The following is a 4,982-nucleotide window of genomic DNA, read 5'->3' as shown; positions in this document are numbered from 1 at the left end:
TATTTTCTTCTGTTTAAGCCATTCTATTGTTGATTTACTTCTATGCTTTGGTCGTTGTCCTGTTGCAAAACCCATCTTCTGTTGAGCTTCAGCTGGTGGACAGATGGCCTTAAGTTCTCCTGCAAAATGTCTTGATAAACTTGGGAATTCATTTTTCCTTCGATGATAGCAATCCGTCCAGGCCCTGACGCAGCAAAGCAGCACCAAACCATGATGCCCCCACCACCATACTTCACAGTTGGAATGAGGTTTTGATGTTGGTGTGCTGTGCCTCTTTTTCTCCACACATAGTGTTGTGTGTTTCTTCCAAACAACTCAACTTTGGTTTCATCTGTCCACAGAATATTTTGCCAGTACTGCTGTGGAACATCCAGGTGCTCTTGTGCAAACTGTAAACGTTCAGCAATGGGTTTTTTTGGACACCAGTGGCTTCCTCTATGGTATCCTCTCATGAAATTCATTCTTGTTTAGTGTTTTACGTCTCGTAGATTCGCTAACAAGGATGTTAGCATATGCCAGAGACTTTTGTAAGTCTTTAGCTGACACTCTAGGATTCTTCTTCACCTCTTTGAGCAGTCTGCACTGTGCTCTTGCAGTCATCTTTACAGGACAGCCACTCCTAGGGAGAGTAGCAGCAGTGCTGAACTTTCTCCATTTATAGACAATTTGTCTTACCGTGGACTGATGAACAGCAAGGCTTTGAGATACTTTTATAACCCTTTCCAGCTTTATACAAGTGAACAATTCTTAATCGTAGGTCTTCTGAGAGCTCTTTTGTGCGAGGTATCATTCACATCAGGCAATGCTTCTTGTGAAAAGCAAACACAGAACTGGTGTGTGTTTTTATAGGGCAGGGCAGCTGTAACCAACACCTCCAATCTCATCTCATTGATTATACTCCAGTTGGCTGACACCTCACTCCAATTAGCTCTTGGAGATGTCATTAGTCTAGGGGTTCACATACTTTTCCCACCTGCACTGTTAATGTTTACACGGTGTGCTCAATAAAAACATGGTAGCATCAAATTTTTTTGTGTGTTATTAGTTTAAGCAGACTGTGATTGTCTATTGTTGTGACTTAGATGAAGATCAGATCACATTTTATGACCAATTTGTGCAGAAATCCATATAATTCGAAAGGGTTCACATACTTTTTCTTGCAACTGTACATTCGTTATTGAGCACACATGGGGTGTTTCTCCAGAATTAGGGTAATAGACTTTGAGTTTTGTTTGACTGTTAACCCTTGATGTGTTGCAGAAAAAATAGATTAAAATTTAAAATCTGCTTTAATTCTTGAGGGACACCTAAAGGGTTAACAGTTTTTAAAATCAGTTTTGAATAGCTTGAGGGTGTAGTTTCTAAAATATGGTGATTTATGGGTGGTTTCTAATATGTAAGCCCCACAAAGTGACTTCATAACTGAACTGGTCGTTAAAAAATTGGGTTTTGGAAATTTTCTTAAACATTTTAAGATTTGCTTCTAAACTTCTAAGCCTTCTAACGTTCCAAAAAAATAAAATGTAATTTTCAAAATGATCCAAACATGAATAGAAATATGGGGAATGTAAAGTAATAACTATTATTGGAGGTATCACTACAGTATCTATTTTAAAAGCAGAGAAATAGAAATGTGGAAATTTTTTTATTTTTTCCAATTTTTTGTAAATTTGGTATTTTTTTTTATAAATAAAAATGAAATATTTTGACTCAAATTTACCAATGTCATGAAGTACTGTACAATATGTGATGAGAAAACAATCTCAGAATGGCCTGGATAAGTAAAAGCATTTTAAAGTTATCACCACATACAGTGACACATGTCAATTTGCTAAAATGACCTAGTCCTTAAGATGAAAAATGGCAGGGTCCTGAAGGGGTTAAACAATAATTGTGTGACATTAACAAAGCACTACCCTGTTGCTTAACTGTTTCTGGTCACTTTTCAAGACATTGTAAATGTACCGGCAGCCACTGCCAAACAGTCTATTCAGAACCTGACCTCCCACGAATATACTCCACCTAAACCGTGATGGACAGAACTCCAGTGGGAGATACTTTCATGTCTACTGATAAAATTGAAGGAGTCCTCAAGGTTGTAAAAGAACATCAAGCCTTCAGCAAACATCTTTCAGACTTTGAAGAAGCAGATTGATCAGGAACATCATCTCTACTGGCTCCCATCCTCCAATCAAGGAATGGTACCGGCCTATACCACCAGCTATGTACCAACCTGTCAAAAAGATGATCCAGGAGAGGAAGGATGCCAATATCATTAAAGGCAGCCATAGTCCATGGGCTGCATCTCTAGTCCTTGTCCGGAAGAAAGATGGTAACAGATTCTGTGTGTATTACAGAAAAATTAACAACATAACCCACAAGGATGTTTATCCTTTGCCACATATAGAAGAGTCCTTAAAGGGGTTGTCCAGGGTCAGAGCTGAACACGGACATACCCACATTTTCACCCCTCCAGCTCCTGTGATATTATGTTAGGTTTTTACACTGCTAAGTGTATTTGGTGACATCAATGGCTCTGATGGGCGGACTTTAGTGCTGCCCTAGCCATTTTATAGGCTAGGGCAGTGCTAAAGCCTGTCCATCAGTGCCGGGGATGTCACAGGGCTCCCTGCTGGGCGGAAGCCTCTGCCTGGCAGTCCCTGTGGGGAGCCCGGTATGTCACCTGATCTCCCTAAAATGCCTTCCATACAGGCTTGGACTTTCCCATAGGGGAACATGGGAATCCCCCGGTGGGCCCCTGAGAAAGGTGGGCCCCCAGTCCACCAGCACAGCATCTCAAATAACCTATATCAAGATAAAAAACTGGGTTGACTATACAGTTTATTTAGACGCATCAGAAGGTTAAGATGGCCTTTAGGAATAGAGACAAGCCAGCCAGTATCCTCTCTTCCCTGGGACCCACCTTTTAAAGTTGTTGCAGAGACCCCCATAATCAATTATCTTGTAGCATCTTGTTGCTGTCTGTCGCTGTGTGGGCAGGTAATATTTGCATGTCGCTGTACAGTTGGTCCCCAGAATTAATTTTACTGGTGGGCCATATGCACCCCAGACCAACACTGCTTCCATATGACATTCAAAAAAGTACCAAAGGACCCAAATAGCCACTGATTGGAATGAAGACATTGAAGAAATTGCCTTCCAACTCCTGAAGAAGAAGTTGACTGAACCATCTGTACTAGGCTATCCTGATTACAGTCAGCCATTCTGTCTCTACACAGATGCAAGCAGGAAAGGTCTAGCAGCTGTCCTGTGTGAAGTGCAAGATGGTAAGGAAAGAGTAATTGCCTACGCCAACCGATCTCTTAGGGGAGTGGAAATAAATTACCAGAACTAGAACAGAGATGGTTCTCATGTCTTGCAGACTATAACTTTGTGGTCAAGTACACAACAGGCAAGTCAAATGAGAATGCAGATGCCTTATCCCGTCTGCCTACTAGAGAAGACTCTACTGAGCAGGAAGACATCTGGGAAGAAGAAGAGATGGTGGCTTTCTACAAGAAATTTGCCCAGCAGGATGCCAGAACCACTAGTCGAGAAAGAAAGACGGGTCAAGCTTCAAGCTGAAAGTCGAGTGTTAGGTAAACTGCAAACCTTCACCATTGGAAGAATGCCAGAGAGAATACGAAGACAAAATGCATACCCAGATCTACTCAAGCTATGGAGACTGTGGAAACCGCTCTTCATGCAACAAGGGCTGATGTTGAGAAAAACCCTAGATCTCATTATCAGTGATTGACTGCATCAAATTGTGGTACCTCGCAGAGATGACAGAATTGTCCTAGATATGTACCACAACACTTTGGTGTACAGAAAACAGAAGCCACCAATTTTCAAAGATTCTATTGGATTAGAATGAAAGGAGACATTGAAAACTGGTGTCAAGAATGTTCTACTTGTGCCATTGGAAGAGGTGAGAAACATGATTAGAGAGCTTCTCTACATCCTATTGTGAGCCGTACACCTCTGGAGATAGTAGCCATAGACCATGTCAAGTTGGAACCAAGCCGCTCAGGGTATACCTATGGCATGACTATAATTGATCATTACACCAAATTTGTAGTTGCTGTACGTGTGAAAGATCTAACAGTCAAAACAGCTGCAGTTGCATTTTTGAAGAACTTTGTGCTGCCTTACGGATGCCCTGAGAAGATCCTAACTGACCAGGGATCTGCCTTTGAGTCCCACTTCTTTCAAGAACTATGCTCACTCCACAGCTGTCAAAAGCTAAGAATAACAGCTTATCATCCTCAAGGTAATGAACTTTGTGAAAAGATGAATCAAACTCTCATTGAGATGATGAGAGCTGTACCACCTGACCAAAGAACTGATTGGATGACTTTGCTACCTGAGCTGGTGTACCTCTATAACAACACCATCCATTGTACTAACGGTACACACTATACTACTTTATGTTTGGCCGTCAAGGTAAACTACCAGCCAACCTCACCTTAGACGTATCAGTTCCAGATGCCATCACCCCTTTACCACAGACAGATTGGGTGAGTGAACATCAAAAATGCCTAGCTGATGCTCAAGATATTGTTAAAATCTTCATGTCAAATGCATGTCAGAAACAACAAAGAGACTATGACCAATCTGCCAAAGCAGAGCCTTTCAAAATTGGTGACCATGTATGTCTGAAAAATAACCATCGTAACAGCAAACTGGATCAAATGGGAAAGAGAGCCATATACAGTATCATCATGTGATTCTTCTATATAATTACGTCACACACATGGGAGCTTATTAACCATTTAAGCACTGGGCACTTTTATGCACCTCTTTTTTACCTGGTTTAAAGGGTTTCTATCACTTCATATGACATACAGTATTTAGGTGTCAGACACTAGCGATCCGCTAGTGTCTGCTCTAACAAACCATCCTAATATGATAGGTTTTGGGGCAGTCGTTTTGCTAAAATAACAACTTATATCTATATGCTAATGAGCCTCTAGGTGCTA

This window comes from Bufo bufo, chromosome 9 (genome assembly GCF_905171765.1).
Source record: "Bufo bufo chromosome 9, aBufBuf1.1, whole genome shotgun sequence".
In the NCBI taxonomy this organism is placed as follows: Eukaryota; Metazoa; Chordata; class Amphibia; order Anura; family Bufonidae; genus Bufo; species Bufo bufo.
Note: the sequence above shows the minus strand (reverse complement) of the source record.